Source organism: Centruroides sculpturatus, unplaced genomic scaffold (genome assembly GCF_000671375.1).
Source record: "Centruroides sculpturatus isolate CEXI.00-Female unplaced genomic scaffold, Cexi_2.0 scaffold102, whole genome shotgun sequence".
NCBI lineage: Eukaryota > Metazoa > Arthropoda > Arachnida > Scorpiones > Buthidae > Centruroides > Centruroides sculpturatus.
The window spans coordinates 1,032,145-1,055,643 of NW_019384295.1; positions in this window are offsets into that span (position 1 = coordinate 1,032,145).

The window sequence follows — 23,499 nt, forward strand, 5'->3', positions numbered from 1 at the left end:
AAGAATTTTATTAAATATTAAATAAATAAAAATATAATAAAATTAAATTTGAAAAATTATAGTTTATATATTATAGAATATAAGTTATATTTTTCCTTAATAGAATAGAAAACCAATGAATGTTAAAATTTTATATTTTAACAAAATTTGCATAGAGTTAATAACCATTTCGCATTCTTGGTAACATCGTTATGCAAATTACAAGCTACCACTTTACACAAATATCAGCTTATACCGGTTTCTAGACGTAACAATTCCGAATATCTTTATGAAACATACTTCACAACTTTATCTATCCGGAATTTACAACCGTTCATAATTAGTACTTTATATATATATTTATAATTTAAAACCTAAAACATTTACATTAAAATTAACTTATTCTATTATAAAGTTAAAGATTTTTAAACAGAAAACGAATTTTCTAATTTAAAATTTTACGTCGTATCTAGAGAAAAAAAAAATTCCCATAATTTATCGAAATTTATAGTTTCGTGTGTTATTATTTGTTATAAATCTGTATATATAGAAAATTTATAAATTCTTAATAAATATATATCAATTCTTTTTCTTACTTTAACTTAAGTGATGCACGAGTATCGTGTATAAAGTGGTAGACGATTGTCAATGCATTTTGATGTATAGAGGTAAGCATTAGTAACACATTTACAGCGATCGGAGTAAATATTTGGTGGCATTGTCGTCTATATAATAGAATATCTTAGTTCATCGGCAATTCTAAGAGGAACAGTGAACAGATGAGCCATTTCTTCTCTTGAAAAACTACATGTCCGCTACAACGACATTTGTGGGAATTGGAGCATACGTCGTTATGGCGCCCGACAGAAAATTGTGTCCGATCAAGACTGTAGTTACGTTGGATTTCTTCAGTGACGTCTGCGATGGGTCTGGAGGTGACAGTTTTCTCCTCGTGTGAGCTCGATAGATCTTGCCGGCAGGCCACCATTCCACGCCCAAATAAATTTGCTGACATTGCTATAAGATAGGAACTAGTGTGATGTACCGTGCATTCTCTAACGTTATATTGGATGATAAAATACTCCACTCTGATCTGGACGTTGTTAAAACTTTCAAAACTCTCTCTAGACTTTTCATGCTTTTACACTTTTACCATACTTATGCTTAATGATAGATGTGTGAAAGATGGCAAAGATGTAATGCCGTTTTTCTTGTTTTTTGTTCTAAAATATGTTTTCTTCACTTGTCATCTATACATTTTAAAAGGGGTTAAGAATTTATGTAAGCCTCTCTAACAATATATAAAATGATTTGTAACGATGGATGCAGCATCCTACACTTGAGAAGTGGAAAATATTTTATAAACGAAATGGTTAAAATAACTTAAATAATAAATTTATTTAAATTTTTTATAAAATTCCGTAGTTAAGTTTTAAAAAGTCTACAAATTATTTATTAATAATTACGATAAAAAAAGTAATAATTGTATAATTATATTTTAAAAAATAGGAATTTTTTTAAATTCACATATAATAAATAAAATGTGAGTAATTGTTTCCAAATAATCTTAGGATATTTTTTTTATAAAAAAAAGAAATTAATTCTGTTAATCTAATAACAGTAACAATGATTTAGTTAATCAGAAACAAGCTTAGAAAAATAGAACATATCCCACGAGAGGACCGTTTGAAGATACACGACCTTGTCTCAGTCGAATGACAAGCGTATCAGACTATGTTGTGCCACCCAGTGACCATCTGTCCTCACCCCAAGCGGTCTTTCTATTCGACCTTCTGTCTTATTGCACTTTTGTACCCTTAATGACGATTACAAACGCCTTCGGTCTTCCTAAGTTTACAAACATCTCACGTCCCGCACAGAGGTAATTGTGAGGGAATCCTACTGCCTCACCACTCAACTACATCTCTTGCAGAATTCCAAACAGGATAACCTCATCTGTAGACTAAGGAAACCATTCTAGTCTCAGAGCCATTCCGGTTGATTTGTGCAGTTGGACTTTCTACTTTTTTATTTATATTTTTTTTTGTGTTTTTTTTTGTTGCTTGTTTTTATTTCATTCACATAAAAATAAGACGGTGATTAATTCCGAATGCCTTTCGATGTGAAATCAATTGTTCGAAGCAAAAGTTTAGGTCACTGAACTCGCTACACTATCGTAACTAATATGAGGATGCTAACAGAAAAGAAAAGAAAAGAAAATCATCACCAGCATCTTTTGTTTTTAATATTTCGAAAAACAAAAATACAAAAATTAATTTTGTTTATTTATAAAAAGGAATTAAAAATGCAAAAATGTAAATATATAAATAATTTAAGTTTCAATTAAATTTATTTTAAATTATTATTATTTTTAATACTTTCCACAAAGAAAAAAAAAATAGGATATATTTTTAGAAGGAAAATAAAAATGATCACTTCTTCGTGAACTACTGGATGAAGCTGCTATTTTCAGACAACTGAAATATTATATGTATAGAAATGGCCATTTTCAGCTAATCATANTCAGATAAAAAAAATAATAATAAATAATAAAATTTGATTAGAAAAATCCATCCTACTAAAAAAAAATTATTTTAATGTTAAAGTACTTTATAATATAATTTCTAAGTTGGAAACTTTACATTTATTTTAATTCTAAAGATACATGTTTTATTTTACAAGATATTGGAGAGAATTAAAGATTAAGAGAACAACACAGTTGTAATGACATCAAGTATTTATACAATGTCGCACCTGAATACTAAATGCATTTAAAAAGTACTGTAAATCCTTAGTTACGAATTCCGTTTACAAATTATCAGCAACTACCTTGCCATATTCGCTTCCTAGAATTAACAACATTTCTGAAATTGCTGAGAGCATTACAATTGATTGAGGAATTTACTTGATTAAACAATAGTTACATAAATAAATTTATCGAAAATAATTTTTGAGTTATTATAATTTTTAAATTTTTTAATTAATTTTTAATTCGGATAATTTTAAGATTTAAAATTTAACATCAAATAATTCTAATTGTAAATTACTTTAAACTTGTTTACTTTTCTATAAGTTATAATTATAATTACTATTACTTGTCATGCAACTTATGTTTAATATATATATATATATATAAATGTATAGGCTAATATAATATAATGCCTGTCTGTCTGTCTGTTTACTACACACTTCAAAACCCTGAATCAATTTTTCTATACTTGCCCTTTAGGACTCTGAAAAATATGGGCGACCAAAAAACTGGACACGCCACTTATTCCCTTGATTTTATTCCCTATTTAATCTTAAAATCTTTGATTAATCTGGACCAGATTTTTTAAAGTTATTCTATAGGACCCTATAAAAAATATGGGATACCACGAAACCACGAAACCTCACCCCTTCTCTTGATTTCACCCTCTTAAAACTTCGTGATAAACATAATAATGGTAAACAAAGATAATAAAAATTAATAATAATTTTCTGCCTTAATCATTAAAACGTTAAATTAATTTTTAATTTACTTTTTACAAGTTCTGTAAAAAAAAAGAAAAAAAATACAATAATACATTCGTCTAAACCTAGTACGTACATTCACGCGTTTATTCGGAAAAACAAAACATGGTAAACTGACTTTTGGACCACCCTGTATATTTTAAGCATTAAAACAAATTTGTATATAAAATGTTAAAATACGCACTTAAATAATTTGCTTGAAAAATGCATTTAAATTAGCGAAAATAATCACTCTCATTAAATACAAAACCATCATTTACATTACAGCAATTAAGAAATTGTTAACAATTTTTAACAGAATTTAATTCAAGTGATTGATAATAAAATATGCATTAGAATGGACTACAAAAAATAATATAATAATAATAAATAAATAATTTATAATGAAAGCTATCGTTTGTGAAATTATAACATTTATACTACATAATAAAATATGAAGATGTGAATAGCATACACTATGTTATTGTTCGAAACAAACGCTCATTGTTTTAAAAGATCAAAGTGTGTGACAGCTTCTGGAAAGAATGGTATAAAAGCAAAAATAAAAATAAAAAAAAGGTTATATAGAACGAAAGAAGAATACCAAACATATCTAACTTAATGGGATTTTAATGGGAATGCAATGTGTCAAAAGTAAATGAATTGTCCTTTATGTTAAGCAGCTCTTTGTATCAAAGACAATGAAATCCACAGTATATTGTTTAGAAACTTAAATTTAGCAACTGTATTATGATGAAACAACTTATAAAATAATTAATGTTCTATAATAATTAAAGCAGATGAAAAAGATTTAATTAAATTTTTAAATTTTTCTATAGATAAATTGTAGTATTATATATATATATATATATGTAACTGTGAACAGATATATCAATTTGTCTTTGATGTATTCCCTTTTACCTTCTTATTCTTCCTTAGTCTTGCCTTTAAATCTTCATTCTGAAGCATTCGACTAAAGCAGATTTATGACATGTGCACATGAGTAGTGCAGTCTGTATTCTACTTTTGAAATAGTAGAAAAAAGTACGATTACATCAGTAGCTATCACAAAGATATATATTCTCACCTAAGCAAAGGAGACTCAGTGTCGAAATTCACTCATAAAAATAAATTTTCTATTTTAAAAAAATTTAGGAAAATGATATCTCTCTCTCTCTTCTCTCCATCTTCCCTCACTTCTCTCTATCTTCCTTTTCTTCTCTCCATCTTCTATCTTTCTCGTAAGCCAAATTAAATTTATATATTTCCCTCATAAAATTAATTAATATTAATAAGAAATAATTTATTAATTTATAATGAGATCATTTTAATCATTTTTGAAATATTAATAAATTTTTACAAACGAAAAACTTAATGGGTTATAATTTTCGTTTATGAGAGGGGGGAATATGTTCGAGGAGAAAAAAGTTAATTTGCTAATTAATTATTCAGTTACTTGATTATGTTCATTAATTTTAATTATTATCGATATTTCAATTAGTTAATAGTCAATTAACACTCTATTAATGAATAAATTAGTAATTTGATTGGAAATTGATATACTCTTATGAAAGGAAATGATCATTTTTCCTCATAATTTGAGATAATTGTTTAAAATAATAATTAAAAATGAAAATTTATTCATTTCTTTCGTTTTATTTTCTAAGAAATTGCAAATATAAGAAGAAAAAGTAATAAATAATTGGTTAAATATTCGTTTATAACTAATATTTACAAGTAAATTAAAGTTAAATTGTGTTCGTCAATTATACACATTCGTAGGAAACGAATATAAATTTTAAACATATAAAATTAATAATTTCCTACAAAATTTTCAAAAGATTTAAAAGAAAAATAATAATTTAAGTACTAAATTACTCGATATTTTAATTTATATTTAAAATGATTTTTAATAAATATTNAAATATTTTTTAAAAAATATTTTATGATTAATCATTTTAAATCTTAATTAAAAATACAGAATATTTTATTACTTAAACTTATTATTTTTCACTTAATTTTTCACAAATTTTATATAAATTCCTTATTAGAAAGAATTTAGAATATGAATAATTATTTTTAAAAATTATTTATAAAAGTAATTTTAAAGAAATTAAATAGAAAAATAATTAAATTTAACGGAATTAAATAATTTTATAAATATTTTAAATATTTATAGCAATTTTGGTAGACCTGTTCTTTTAAGTGTTTTCTTACACAAGAAACAATAACTTTCCATAGAAGATCATGTTTAGGGAATTTACGTATTGTTGTAGCTTTATGAAAGTTAATCTGGAAGATAAAAATTATTGGTTTTGGAAGCTTGGTTGAAGATTGAACAAACAATTCGAAACTCGAAATCCTTTAAGATTGCGTTATCGTATTAACTCGGAAATTGGAATGTCACTTGTAACTGGGTGACAAATCGAATCGACTCTTGCGTGCCGACTGGTATTTCCTGCACTTAATTATCTTTTCTTAAAACTGTTTCTAGATGGATAACATCAATCCTAGATATTCTCATCCTTTTCTTAGCGTTCTTTCCCCATTCTATCCTATTCTTGCACTCTACCAAAAGGTAGAGAGCATGAAAGGGGGGGTTAGAAACACCTAGCAAAATCATAATAAACTCATGTTTATTTAATATCAATATGCATGGTAAACACGTGCAGTACCCATACTTCTTATTAAATATATTATCCACTACCTCATTGTTTTTTTTTTAGTAGAGTGATTTATGATTAATTATCATGATGATGGAGATAGAGCCGATGGTTATTTGCTTTTTTTATAATAATATATTCCGAGTGAATTTGGATAATAAATAAATATGTAGATGAAATTCTAGATTTATTGATTGTTAAGAAAATATTAAATAAAATCGAAGAATTGTTTACTCTCTAGAGATTTTTTAGTGTATTTTACCATTTCACGGTTTAATTATTTTTGTTGAACATTTAATTCTTTCTTTTAATTGATTGACCTTAACAAAAGTTTACTCTTTCGTTTACTTTATGTCTCTAATATATATGTTTAGATAGGCTTATAAGTAGTTTATTTTAATTATAATTAAAATTATTTTCGATTATAATTACAAAAAGTAATTTATATAAAATATAATTTAAACATAAAAAAAACTGGGAGAATTTTCTTGTAAATATTTACAGTTTTTAGTTTCTTTTAACACTTTTTTAACGACATTTAAGCTGGTATTTTAAAGAATAAATTCTTTTGTAAATAATTATTAGCTTATAAAGTATAAAATTTAAGATTTTCAAGCATTTTTTTTAATTAATCCAAAATTGTACTTTTTAAAGCAGAATTAAAAGTAGCCCATACAATTTGACTTATAAAATACATTTTTGGTTTACAATAATAAAAAAAACAATTTACTTTTACGAAAAAATATCGAAAGTTTTAATTTTCATAATTTATAAGCAGATAATTATATATAAAATAATTTATTCTTTAAAATATCAGCTTAATTGCCATTAAAACGTCATTACAATACTGAAATTTGTTGATATTTACATTAAAAAATGATTTTTTTTATCAAAATTTACATTAATTATCAATAAATTCTTAAAAATCGAAATTATTTATTAAAATTTCATTAAAATTTTTCTTAAATTTATATTATTTTAATTACATTATAAATTGTAAATAACATAGAAAATTTTTGAAAAATTTGAATAATTTCATTTAAGTAAACACAATTTATATATATATATATTACGAAAAATATTTTGAAAATAAAAAAACAAAGCATAAAATCAATAGAACAAATTGAATAATAGAATTTGTATCCGTCAGATATAGCAAAATAAGTGGCATCTGCCTAACACCGTTTCAAAAAGGAATTTACATCAATTGTTATTCTTATAAACAAGAGACCATAAAATATCGATATGGTAAGACAAACTGTTTTCAACGAAACTCAACACATCTTACATAGGATTTTCTGTAGGATTAACCGTTAGCGTGTTTTCCTTATTCTGTTGTTCGTTTCTCCTCATCCATCACTTCACCTAGTACATTTTGTCAGTGTATCTATCACTTCAGTCGCTACAGTTACGTGATTCCGGATTTCACCTGTATTACTTCCTACAACTACCAATTTCCATCCCTTTTTTTAACTGTATGTATATATATATATATATATATATTTATATATATATATATATACAACTACAAAAATTAATTTTGATAAGAAATTTTTACGTAAGAAAACAGCAATTTTTCTCGACTTTAATTAATTATCTTTATAATCATTATCATTAATTAATAAATAAGTTTTACTTTACCAGAATATAAAAAAAAAGTTAATTCTTCTATCCTTAATGTAATTTTATAATTAAACTCGAAAATTCTTCGTCTTTTTTTTAAATAAATATAATACATTTTTCTTCGTTATAACGCTTTTTTTTATATGGAGGATCGTTGAAAGTTTGTTGCTGGTTTGTCTATATCGCGAGCTGCATCTTCATTGTTATAGCAATTTGACACTTGCCCCTAAATAACGTTTTCTGTTATACGAAGTTTATTACTTTGTCACAAATCTGGAAAGTACTCGAGTTAAGAAGAATTCCCCTTTAGCACAGGAATGATTTAAGAGTTTCACTGTCTCTTTTTTAAGTTATAGTTCCTCTGGGATACTATCTGAAGTGGATTCTTGCCAGAAACTCTTTTTGAGGAGTCAAACCAATAAGAATTTATTTTATATAACCAGATTTTATGTTATTGTTTTTCTTTCAAATATAAGTATCCTTGTAATGATAAATAGTCTATTTAATAACAAGTTATGAATTGTAGGATCCTTTTGCAAGAAACTCTAATAATTTTCAAACTTCTTGTCATTCACATACTTTATGGTATCCATAAGTTACGTTGTTTTGTTTACAGTACATATATGCCTTATAAAATAGGCAACTTAACGTTAACAATGACAAAAAAAAACGATTTTTATTCTTCCCTTTTCCTCTACTTACAACCAGTAAGTTTTTAAAAACTCATTTAATTTTATTACTTACTTAAGTTTATCTTTGAGTAACTCTAAAGCGTTTTAGAATACTGTAACATTCTCTCCCCCTTTTTTAAGTTTCTAAATGATATCTAGATAAAAATTTCTTTCAGAAAATAATTTATATATTTTTCTATTTTTTTATGCCTTTTTAAAATATTTTTTTTAATTTAAAAGATTCATGCGAAAGAGAGAGATAGTTTATCTTTAATATTAGATTAAATTTTTACGCAGTGTATAAATTATAAAATATAAGATAAAATTTTCATAAATTAAAAAATAATAATAATAAAATTGTTATAGAAATATTAATAAATTTATTTATTTTATATAAAATCTACCTTTTAAATAAAGTTTTAAATGCATTTTTATTCAGTTAAAATATTTTTTTAAACAAATTTTTTAATATAAATTTAATAACTACTCTACAAATTTTACAAACTTTTTTATGATTAGAAAAACTCAAGAATTATTCTACATTTAAAAAAAAGGACTAAACGTTTCTACATTCTTCAATTCTTTTAATACAGTTCCTACTTCCTTAACCTAGATTTTATCCTTAAGTCTGTCGATAATTCTTTTCTATAGATTTTACCAACGGTGATATCCAGCTAATAACTATTTTTCCAATTGAATAACACCATAAATACTTACAAAAATAAAAGAAATTATTCACTAAAATCACTTCGAATTGAGGGAAAATTTTATTCTAATTCAAATTAAACACGATCAAGTTACACCGAATTTAACAATAAAGCAATAACCAAATAAATATCGTAATTCGTTTAAATATTCTTAATCATCCAAATTAATGATTGAAATGTGTTTAAATGCGAATTTTCCAAATCAATAACGGGACGTCTATTCAACTAATTCTTGAGCATCCGATTAATGATGAACCATCTGTTCTTGAGCATCCGCATCAATTTATAGTTAAAGATGCCTTCGTGTAATCATCTTTTCTTCATTTACAATTAAACAATGTAAATTTCGTAAATCTTTTAAAATTACTTTCATTTTCTTAAATATTTTTATTTATTTATTGTGTCTTGTAAATAATTAATTATACTTACGTATCAATCGTATCAACAGTATCTTTTTAAATTAAATTAAAGTTTTTTTCCCATTGTTTACATTAGCTCCAAGCTTTTGGTTATCTCAAAAAACTGTATTTTTTCCTGTATTTTTTTACTGTTTTTTTATACAAATTTTATCGCCTTAATGTTTTTTAATATATTTGTTTTCTTACTTTAAATTATCCAACATCTCTAATCCTAGAATTGGTAATTGGTGTATTTTTTTTAAATCATTATTTTTGTGTACACTAATTTTTATTTTATTTCTATTTATTTACATTTAAGTATTATTTTCATCTATTTATATACAATTTAAAAAAATATATTTATATAATTCTAATTATTTATTTATAAAAATATATAGTTTTATAACAATTATTTTCACATTGATTGATACATTTCGCCTCTTATTTTTTTACATTATAGAAAAAATAAATATTGAAACTTAATTTTAAAACAATATTCTTTCATTTTTTTAAAATATTTAATTACGTTTTTATTTATTTATTTATTTACGTATAACGTATGCTTGTCTATTCTTCCTTAACCTCGAGAACGGTGTTAGATAGATGAAAGTCGAGATTAGATATGGAAAGATTAGAGGCAGGAGGCCTCGATTAAGTAGGTACGAACTTCCAGTATAGACCGGAAGTCACGTGATTTCAATTTAAAATTTTTTCTTCACAATAGAGTTACATAGATGACCTGCATGACTCTGTTGTTATCAGGAAAAGTATGATTTACAGGCGCAAAATACTAATTTGAAATCGAGAGCGTATATTTTAAATTAAATAATTAAATCACAACAATTTTTGCTCTTTTTTTATTATTTTCGAAGATATCGACGCCATCTTTTCTTCATTTCTATACCTTAAATTGTCATTTTATTTATTTTTTTAACATTTAATTGCTTATTTATTCATTTGTTTACGAGCAATTCGCGCATGTAAACGTCACCATTTTAATTTTTTAAATTAAAAATAAGAAGAAATAAATTAATAATTGTTAATTATTTTAAAAAATAAGAATAATTTCTGCCTGAAATTATATACTTATATATATATTAACGTTTATTCATTAATTTTATGACGATTTGAATTTCTGTAGTTTTGTATCAAGTGAAGAATTAAGATGTAGCATTTTAAAAGTATATTCGATTGTAAAGATCAATTCCTAGTCGAGTTAAAAGAGAAGAAAGAAGAAAAAAATGAAGTAATATTGCAACTTTAAATGAATATCCACACGAGTGTAAGATATTAATGGGATGCTTGCCAAGTATTAGTACCGAACCTTCGGATATTGCACAGACTTTTGCAATCACGTGATGTCTGGCTTTTATCTAATCGATTGTCGCTTTTGGCTCCATCTGGTGTAGAAGGTTGTCTTTACAAAAAATCGATTTTTGATAGAAAATGATAGTAAATGTTCTAAATTCGTATCGTCTTTAAACGGATCTTTCAGGCTACTACTTTTTAGTAATTATCATCGTTCTCCATCTTCTCGTGATTTAAGTATAGAAAAACATGGTTTTAAAGTAAACTGCGTTAAAATTCTATACTGTAAACAGACACAGATTGAGGGTCCTCAGCAGGGTCCTGTAAATTCGAAGGGATCGTCAGAATTTTGGATTTTATATAAAATATATTGAGATAGAATGTCAGTTTAGAAGCCGTGGCTTAGCTTTACGTATAGAAGGAAATACAGGAGTATTTACAATTGTGCCTTAAATTAATGTGTGCGAAATTTAGGCTTTTAAACAAAATAGTAAGAAATAAATTAAAGTTTCTATTGTTATAGTGACAAAAATCTGTTTATTATGGTTTTTGGAAAAGATAGCATGTTATATTTGTGATAGGCTTCTGCCTCTTCTCATCTTTGATAGTGAACTTCAGTTACAAAATCTAAATATGTGCCTTAAAAGTAAGGTTTTAGCCTGCTTGATTATTTATTTTTATTAAATAATGAAATGTGCTCACATAAAATATATGATAAAAATTATCAAATTTCTTATAAAATTAGTAAATGCATTAAGTTAAGACTAATAAAAAAACTGCCAGAAATATTCTACACATTATTTAAAATGCTAAAACGATGCTCAAAAATATTAAAAATGTGTCAAAAATATCGAAAATAATTAAATCTATCAGCTAAAAATTATAAATAGGTCTTATATAGTTCACAAGTTATTATTAATACCAAATTTTTCCAAAAATTATCTAAAGAATTAAGGCTAAAAACGTGTAAGCATATGATTCAAAAGTATAAAAACTATCAAATATTAAAAAGTTATTAAAATTTTATAAATATACTCAATAATATTATTAAATAAATTATTAAAAATACATTAACATAATTTAGAAGAGCCGAATAAACTGAATAAAATGTGAAACTGAAATTATATTTTATTACATTTAATTATTCAAATGTATTAAAAAAATTATATATATATATAAACTCTTAAAATATATCCTGTTTAGAAGATATAAATTAAATTACATATGGGAGGAGAAGGGGAAAAAATGAGAAGTTTGAATTCACGGATGCAATTCAATATATGTCTGGAACATATAAAAAGAGCATTTTTAGATGGATATTCTTCTTAGTTTCTTCCGAAACAAGAAGAAAAAATGTAAGAGAAAAACGTAAAGTATACCCTTCCAACAAGATGCATATGAAAAGTTGTTAGTTATAACACATCCTGCATCATCTATCTACATGTAATTTTGTTGTCGAGCAGTACGAACAAATGGTTTTTGGTTTCGAATATCTACCGCTATCAAACTGATCGCACTTCAACCTTCTAATAATATCTTCACATCTCTCGCTACTTCGCCCCTATCCACAATATCTATCTATATATACATACATACATATGTATTTTTTAACTTTATAATGACAATAAAACTACTTTTACATCCGAAGAAAGATGCCTTTAACTTTTTTTTTCTTATATATATATACAATTTTTAGATATATTATTTTGTATCTATTCTACCTGCGATCTCATCAAATTCTACGCCAGTTTTTCGAAAGTAACATTTTTGTAAGCATTAAAATTCTATTGCATCGAGTGGAGTATAAAATCTGAGAATTTTCTTCGTTTGTCAATGTCTAAATTTCTTCTATAAAAGTTCAGAACGTTTTCGTGAATTCTATTATTAAAATTTGTTTGATGAATCGATATTTATTTGAAATTTCAATGATTATATTCTTCACAATTTTGCAAAGAATTGTATTTTAATAATATTTTAAAACTATATTTTTGGATATTTTTTAATAATTTTGCAAGCTTATACACATTATAAATATCTTCCCATATTATATTTGGAGTATATTCTTAATGAATTTTTAAAACTTGTACATTAAATTTTGTTTACGTCTTCTCTATTCGTTGTTCATAGCTTCAAATGAGAAAGATTAATGTTAAAGCTGATTTTATAAATAAAACAACCATAGTTTATACTACGGAAAGATGTCTATAAAAAACTTATTCAACTTTAACGAGTTATTTTTTATTTATTATACGTATTTTTGCATATATAAAAGTATAAATACCTTAGAAAAAACGTGAAAGATGTATGTAAATTTTTAAGCAAACTTTTACATTCTTATACATATTTTATTAAGCAGATGTTATATATCCATTTGAATTCTGAGTTCATTTAACTTTTTAACATAATAAACAACAATAAATTATCATCCTAAACTGAAAAAAACATGGAAAAACCTTCTCATACACCCATTAATTGTAACTATCCATCATACTGTAAAGCAACGTTCAACATTTGCAAGTATACGTAGTTGCTCATCTTAATTCAGTAAAAATTAATGAATATGATAACCAATCCAGATAGGAACTAAACGAGTAAAGAACTAAACAAACATAATAAAACCTCGATTTTATCGTTTTTAAAATAGACTTTGAAGAGCGCAATTTATTTAGATTCTATTTTTATACACAGCCAAACAGTGGTAAGTAAAATTTCAATATAGTTTGATCGATAATAACAATGACTTTGACTGACCTTACTCAATAGGATAACCTGTATTGTAGTTGCTTGGATAAAAATAACTTTAGATCATTAAAAACTCCCATTCACTTTGACGAATGAACAGCCATTGAGAGACTGTCAAACAATGTATTAAACATCGATATGAGTTTCTACCCGGTAACTTATATTGACCCACTGCAATTTTTGTTTCTCTCTGCAATTTTTTTATTGGTTATGTATGTCAAAATTATACTAAATTTGTTATTTTTTCGAAAAAATATTTTATCTACCTACAAAAATCTTTACGAAAAAAAAAAAAACAACTAAATATTACAACGCTGTAAGAGAGTATTGAGTAAGGAAATATGCTTAGATTCTAGTTACCATTAAAAGCTATCGATTTATCGATGAATTCACTTACTTCTGATCTTTTGTTTTAAAGAATAAACTCATAAAAATCAAATGTAAGTAAATTGATACAAATTATAGAGATAAGTAGGAAATTTATGCAAAATTTCATTAAATGACTTTTTAATATTCTATATCGAATGACTAAATACTAAATTAATACATATTCACTTTTTTATTTTCGTTATTTCAGTCTAGAATTACAAATTGGATGCAGTTTTAGTGTTTTTTTTTTAAATTCTACTTTAGTATATTAAATAAATTTATATTCTATTTTGTTTATCAGCGACTGTGCGACCCTTAAACGAAGTTGTTACTTTATACATTTACAATTAACAAATTTCATATTTTTATGCTTTCTGATACACCTTATCTGCTCAGCATCCTACTCTTCATTTTCTTATTTTCTTTTTCATTCCCTCGTCCCCTTCCTATAACTTTAAGTAGGCTCTACCCCCTAATAATAATATCTGCAACTATATAATATACACAAACGGTGATTTCTAACTTTCAATTTTTACATTAAATATCATTCATTATTATATTTAATTGGTTTTTATATGAATAATTCTCACGTGTTAATTAATTATATAATGCGATGAAGAAAGGCAACTCATCTGTGTAATCTTATGTTTTATTTATTGATTATAAAGGTAATGCCATAGACAGGAAGTACTATCCCCGATTAACAATTAAACATCCCTTTAAAATTACATAAAAACACATAATAAAAATATTATAAAGCTTCTTGTGGTTTGAAAAGGAATTGTAAACACTGCAAGACTTGTTTATCTTCTACTTACAAATATATTTTTTTTTATTAAATTTACTGCTGGTGTTTATACTAGTGATTATTAAGTAGTCATCTTTAATAATTAATAAATAACATTAATGTTTAGCGTTAGAAGAACCAAACTACTAGTAATTTAACATGAATAAATCGAAATTACATTTTTTATAGCCAATGAAAAACTCAAAATTTATTAACATGACTCTTTTTATTCTATAATCATAAAGCATAACTGAAATATAAGTATATAAACAAACGAGCAATTATTTTATTGTGACCGTCACAATGCTGGGTTGCAGTTTTTAATCATATTTTTAATTTATTTCATTTAAAATATATGCTCTCGATTTTAGTAATGCCTTGCCCCTGTACATCATACTTTTCCTGGTAACAGTAACGTCGTGCTGGTCATCTGTCTATATCCTTTCTCGAGATTAAGAAAAACAGACAGACGGACAAACGCCAGTGTCTAATCAACGAATGAAATTGTGTTTATTATATTTTACTATATGATAATTAAGATTATTTTGAAATTAAATTACATAATAAATTTATGGAGTAGAAACGTGGACCTTAGATAAAAATACGTTAAACAAACTTGAAGCATTCGAAATGTGGTTATATAGAAGAATTTTAAAAATATCTTGGACAGATAGAATAACAAATGAGGAAGTTTTGGAAAGAATGGGGAAAGAAAAAGAAGTTTTAAATACAGTTAAAAGAAGAAAGACGGGGTATTTTGGCCACATCATCCGAGGAAGTAAATATGAAATTTTGAGAAATATTTTAGAGGGAAAAATCTGTGGAAAGAAAAGCCCAGGAAGGAGAAGGAAAAGTTGGTTAGGTAATATATGTGAATGGAATAATAAGAAAGCAGAAGAACTAACACGTGAAGCACAATTGAGATTGTTATAATACTAGTCCTACATTCAGAAATGAATATGGAACCAGAAGAAGAAGAATAAATTTATATGTTTGATAAAAATATGTAGAAATTCATAAAGATAAATAGAAATGTAGACTCAAAGTATGCATTGTTTAAATATTATTTCATTAAAATGTATTCAGCTTTATGAAATATATTGTTGAAAGATAATTATACAGTATTTTTATTGGACACATAAATTTTTAAAAATTAATTTTATAAAAATACACTGAATGTCCTTTTAGAATTTTATAAACATTAAAATAAACGAGTTACATAGAAAATATAATAAATATTCCTTAATATTGGATCTTATATAATATCTTAATATTGGATCTTATATAATATCTTATGCAATTATATATATATCTTTATATTTAGGACATCTTGAGCTTCATAGAATAAACGTAACTCAATTTCTATTATTTTGTTTTGTATGGCTTAACTATAACAAAGTAATATAAATATTGATCAGGTATCTTTTATACAAGTACATAATGAAAATCTATATTAAAAAATCAAATTATTAGTAGATATATTTCTAATTAATCCTATAAACGTGATGAGCTATAAAAAATTAATGCCAAAAATTTCGATAGAACGTAGCATAAGTGAAAACTATACACGTATAAATTCTCTCATTTAACGTCAGTATGTAAAATTAAAAACAAGAAAACAAAATTAAATAATAATTCAAAATAAACATGGTAACCAAGCAACCCGACTGAAAAAAGTTTCTAATATTACTCTATAAAAATATAAAAATAGCTGAAGGATATTAAAAAACGAAATAAACCAGTCAACTAATCAAAAATTTGAATAAGTGGTTTAAAAATAAGAATTAAAACAAAACAAAAAAATCATTGGAAATTCCGACAAATAAGCGTATTTCATTGAGAGATGGATTGGCAAACTAACAAGATATAAACTCATCTTTTTTTATTGTCGTTTCATGCTTTGCCTTTGACAGGATGTTGCTCGCAGGATCTTCGTTGACAGATCCGACATCAGAAAGCCGTCAATAAGAACGAGTCAAAGAAAAACTAAAGAAAAAAAAGAAAAAAGAAAGAAAAAAAAACTCCGAATAGCAATATCTAGAGACAAAGTTAGTTTAATGCTCGAGGCAGCTGGCCTTAATGCGTTTGGTTGGTACATATCTCCAGGTGTTGTATCTAAACTTGATCAATGATGTTGGAGCAACGACACAAGACCTTTTATCAATAAATATAAACGCTGCTTTCGGATCAGTTTGTTGTTTTTACATTAATGAAAGAGACCAAAAAATATTGCATTTTCAAAAAAATCCAGATAAAAATTCTTTTTTATATTATATATATATATATATTTCCCCCCTTTTTTCTGTTTATCTTTAGGCAAAAAATGATATTTTCGATAGAGTGATGCCATATATTCAAAGAGGAGAAAATTCTACTTTAAGAAATATATATATAGAAGTAAATAAAGAAAATGCAACTACTCTTATACTTTAATAAAATTATAAGAATATAATATAATATTAATCATAATATTTTGATTTTACTATTGTGTAAAGAAGGTATATGCGTTACCTGTTGAGTATATAATAAGTTCCATTTATACTGTGATATCTCGTATAAAAATGATACTACAACTGCAACAAATATAAGACATTTTAAATAGTTAAATGTAGCATGCTTATCTCGTACACACTTGTTGCTGTAACGGCACACTTAGCTGTAAATTACCTCTTTATAAATCGAATTTTTGTTGCTATAGTAGCATTCTCTACTTAATTAATTAATTTTTCTTCAGCAAATTAAATTAATACGCTTCAATAAATAAATAAATGAAGAAAATTCGCATAATTAGCAAATTTTTAAGAACAAATTTCGACTAATTAATTTTTAAAACTCGACAACTTTTTATTTTTAAATTTAATTTAATAAACTTTGTATCAAAAATCGACAAACACGTTAGCACATTTTTATTTAGGTACGCATTTAAGTATCTTTATTACACATAAACTATGAAGAAAAAAAAGGAGAAGAAGGAAGAGAAGGAAGGAAAAAAAGAAAAAAAAAGCAACTTTATTCTTCGTTTTGTATATCCTCAGGGCAAAGGAACTAGCTCCATTATATTTCCAACATCTCGTTCAAGTTGTCCACAATGAATATCTCAACGAATAAATACTGTAATTACTTTCAAAGATGACTTCTGGAGAACAATCTAAAGGATTCACTTTACTGAATTTGCTGACTGTTGAAAGAAAACTTATCCATTCTATTGATTATACCCTGCAGAGTTTTATGTGTTCCAAAAAAATATATATATATATATACATACATACATATATACACATACATACACACACATACATTTATATATTGATATATATTTTTTTCTCTTTATTTTACTTTGAAATAACATCTTTGTATAGAAGGATATCATTTACGTTTAACCTCAGGCATATTTTTTACTTGTCTGCATAAAGTTGAATAGAATTTTGTTGGAAAATAATCTACCATGAGCATAAAGTATTGAACTAATATTTTCTTATATAAAAGAAAAGAAAAAGGGGGAAGCTCGTGCTTTTATCGAGTTTGTCTTGTGTTTATTGATAAAAACTAAGGATATATATTGATATAATGGAAGTGGAATGTTTAATAAATCTATTAAAAATGATCAGTTTGCGTAATTCTGCTATAACGTGACGTTTAAACGTTTTAACGTTGACATTATCGTTGGCTCGTTCTTCAAATTAGCGGCTAGTTGTGCACGCAATATACTTATCAAGCTTTACTCTAAGTGGAAAGTAGTGGGAGAATCACGTGGTTTATGCGATCAAGTGATTTTTATTACACACTTATCCGATTATGGTATATGATAGGTAGTAAAAATACAATTGATCATTTGATAAAAATACTTTATTGTATTTTTATTTATTTCTATTTTTTTATGTGTGAAAGACTTTGAGACAATCTATGTAATTGACATTATATACCTAATTGTTTAAGATTAGTTAATTGATTTATATTCTTTAAGAATATTTAAGATAATTCTTAAAATTTACCGTTTTTAGTTTCATTTAAGAACAATTTTATACATTTTATATTAATTATCTTAAATCTGTGTAAGATATTTTTAAGATTTATATGCTCGTGGGGTGTAAATTATACGAAATTATTTTATAAAGTATATATTTTTTAATGCTAAGTGTTTAAATGCTATAATTAATGAAATTATTGCATTAAAAAACCAAATATATTCGAACTAATATAGCAGTTCCTTGTAGAAAAGATACTTAAAAAATGAATTTTTCTTTTAAAACTTTGTTAAATTTTTATAAAATCAAATATAAAAAATACAAGATTATAGACATTCTCTAGAAGAATAAAATTACATCAATGTTAAACTTATATAACCATAACCGAATAACACCATAAAATTTTTCTGTTTTTATAGTCTTTTTCCCAAGTCACAACTTGTCCATACTTTCTAACAGCATTTTGGTAAAGCAAAGACATCAGTGTCACTCGATAAGTTCTATCATTTATTGCTCCTCTATGGACTATTTCGTGAAATCGAATATATCTCGACTGTGATTCCTCAAAAGTAATCCTATAGGATCATTCAACTGTCTGAAAATTCCTAAAGTGTATTGCTACTACAAAGAATGATAACATCTTATCCAATAAATTATACAAATAAAGTAAAGTTATTTAAAGGTAAATCACACAACGTTGAGAAATTTTTATTTATTAGTAAAATATTATAAATTACATAATGAAACTTTAATATTATTCTTTAATGCAATGTGGATATTCTATTTAAGTTCAATACACATTACCTGCTATTTTTTTTATGGATAATGGATAATATCCATTCTATAAATGGAACATCTATCTTTATTATCCACCAGAAATACTCATCTTCTGTGCTATGTGCAAGGAATATCTAAGAGGCTTTTAAGTTGCCATTGGATAAATATAATTAGTGAAAGTTGAAGTCAATCTTCTGCCGTTATGAAGATTTTATAGGCTAAATTACGGGCTTTAAGCTAACAGAATTCTATTTAGAAATTAATTTTTCTTAAATATATCAATTTAAAGAGTTAGTTATTGATTTTAATTAAGATTCTTAGGGAAAAAAAGAGTAAAATTCCTGTTATGAGAAACGAATAAGATCACTGTAATTTTATATAGAAAAAAAATAATAATCACAAATAAAAATGCGTTTATATCATAATTTTATACGTTAAAAATAAATTAAAATGTAAAATTTATCAATGTAAAATGATAAAATTTTATTATAAAAGTAAAATTAATGCTATTTTCTGAAGTTAAATTAGTCTTTAAGATGCTCTCGCAGAAAGAATAATTAAAGAGAGTAAACTAAACATTCTTCTAGGATTTTCTTGATATGTTCTTTTACTCCAGGAAATTTTTCTCCAGAGTGACGTTTAATGCTTTAATTCTTATTCAGATTTAAAATATTAAGAATTTTCTACAAACAAACAACTTCTTTACAATAAAGCTGAAGGAGTAAGGAGAAATACAACATTAGAAAACTGTTTAAACAAACAAATAAATTATAGAATATTAAAATAATATTCTCTGACAGATTTAAAGAAGAAAATATTTATAGAAATATAAAAATTTTACGATAAAATATCGTAAACATGATGTGGAAATATGTTAAAAGTAGCTATACATAAATTGATAAGCAAGATGAGAATTACATATATTTTAAATAACTTTTTATCAATTAATGAAGTTGAAAGCTTTATTAATTAAAAATTTTTCTTTAAAATGCTTTAAATATATAATTATTTTAAAAATTAAATAATAAAATTATTACTAGTCTCGCATATAACTTAGTGACCTTCGTTCAATTTTTACTCATCATTATTAGTTCATATCATGAAGATCAGCAATTATTCAAGTTTTTAAANACCTGCATTTTTTTTATGGATAATGGATAATATCCATTCTATAAATGGAACATCTATCTTTATTATCCACCAGAAATACTCATCTTCTGTGCTATGTGCAAGGAATATCTAAGAGGCTTTTAAGTTGCCATTGGATAAATATAATTAGTGAAAGTTGAAGTCAATCTTCTGCCGTTATGAAGATTTTATAGGCTAAATTACGGGCTTTAAGCTAACAGAATTCTATTTAGAAATTAATTTTTCTTAAATATATCAATTTAAAGAGTTAGTTATTGATTGTAATTAAGATTCTTAGGGAAAAAAAGAGTAAAATTCCTGTTATGAGAAACGAATAAGATCACTGTAATTTTATATAGAAAAAAAATAATAATCACAAATAAAAATGCGTTTATATCATAATTTTATACGTTAAAAATAAATTAAAATGTAAAATTTATCAATGTAAAATGATAAAATTTTATTATAAAAGTAAAATTAATGCTATTTTCTGAAGTTAAATTAGTCTTTAAGATGCTCTCGCAGAAAGAATAATTAAAGAGAGTAAACTAAACATTCTTCTAGGATTTTCTTGATATGTTCTTTTACTCCAGGAAATTTTTCTCCAGAGTGACGTTTAATGCTTTAATTCTTATTCAGATTTAAAATATTAAGAATTTTCTACAAACAAACAACTTCTTTACAATAAAGCTGAAGGAGTAAGGAGAAATACAACATTAGAAAACTGTTTAAACAAACAAATAAATTATAGAATATTAAAATAATATTCTCTGACAGATTTAAAGAAGAAAATATTTATAGAAATATAAAAATTTTACGATAAAATATCGTAAACATGATGTGGAAATATGTTAAAAGTAGCTATACATAAATTGATAAGCAAGATGAGAATTACATATATTTTAAATAACTTTTTATCAATTAATGAAGTTGAAAGCTTTATTAATTAAAAATTTTTCTTTAAAATGCTTTAAATATATAATTATTTTAAAAATTAAATAATAAAATTATTACTAGTCTCGCATATAACTTAGTGACCTTCGTTCAATTTTTACTCATCATTATTAGTTCATATCATGAAGATCAGCAATTATTCAAGTTTTTAAAGCAATAAATCATCGTTATCGTACCATAATTTCTTAAGTTAGAAGTTCCAAACAGCAGTTTTTATGAAAGAAAAATAGTGTTTAAATCTTGATATTGGCATTTAAACTCTTAAGACTTTTTATATAAATAAATAAAAATGAAAATTAACGAGCAAAAATTATTGTGATATCGTCGCAATTCCGGGCTGCAATTTTAAATCCCATTTTTAATTTATTTAATTTAAAATATATGCACTCGATCTCAAATTAGTAGTATCTTGCCCCTGTAAATCATACTTTTCCTAATAACAACAGAGTCGTGCTGGTCATCTATGTAACTCCGTTCTGAGAAAAATTTTTGAAATAAAATCAAGTATTTTCCGGTTTTAACCGGAATTTCGTATATAGTTAATAGGGGCTTCCTACCCCTAAGCTTTCCATATCTACTCTCGACTTTCAACTTCGTTTTCAAGATAGACAGACGGAAGATAATGGGAATTTATAGGTCTACAATTTTTTCAAATTGGTTTATTTATTTATTTGTGGATAAATAACATTATAACTGTTATAAAATTTTATTTAAGCAATAAAAATTTGTTTAACATTGATAATTATTATTATCATCATCATCATCAAAGTATATGAGCATATGTTAGTGACAGTATCAGATATAAGTCCTTTTATCATTTCATTGAAAGATTGATGATGCTTGAATATTTTTTAAAAAATTTCTCCTTTTGATTCATTTAAATTATATTTTTCAAATTTCATGATATACTTTTTTATTTTTTAATTTGAAGATTTCTCTTTCTTCTTTTCTATTCATTGAAATGTGTCATGTCACTAGCAGGTGTCTTTAAATAAGAAATATTTTAACAATAGGAACAATGACATACATATTAATATCATGTGCCAGACGAAACATAAAATGAATAGATTAATTCCATTATAAATATTTATAAATATGGAATTTTAAATAAAATTTAAAAAAAATTCCCTCCGATTTATGTAAATATTAAAAGCGAATATTGTATTTTATATTTTTTAAAATTTAAATTTATATTTAGAATTAAAAAAATATATGTTTAAATTTCGAATAAAATTTTTAAAAAATTGAATATTTAGTGTATTTTTTAGGAGTAAAGAATTAAAGAAATCCGAGATTTTATTTTTTAAAATTGTTTTTTTTAAATATATATATATATATATAATTGAAGCAATGAAAGTAGTTAAAGATCGTTAAATCATTTTTATTATGATGTACTGAGTCTTAAATTATTCTTTTAGTACGTATGTTCTTCATTGCAATTCATTAAGTCAACATTTCTCTTCAAATTATCAAGATTTTATATGATTTATTCAGTTTTTATATCATTTTTAATAAATTGAGCAATATTATCAATGCAGATTCTGCATAATTTACCATTTATTTTCTTGCTAATAATCTTCCTATTTTTTTTAAATATATATATTTTTTCCTTTCTACCTAGAAAATACTAGAATATATATATTTTTTTTTCTTTGAAAGAAACTAAATTTTAAAAATTTCTTACCTTAATAAATAATAAATCTTGGAAATGTTTAAAAAGTATCAACGAGATTTTTCTTTACATAAAACATAGAAAGAAAGAAAAATGCATTAAAATTTCAAAATACAATTCAAAGTCTAGAGATTTTTTTTTATTTTTATTTTCTTTATAAAATACAAACCAAAGTGTTCACTTTAATAAAGTAAATTATAAGAATAATATATATAAAATATAAAAATAAATTTATATACAAAAATTCCCACTCTAATACGCATG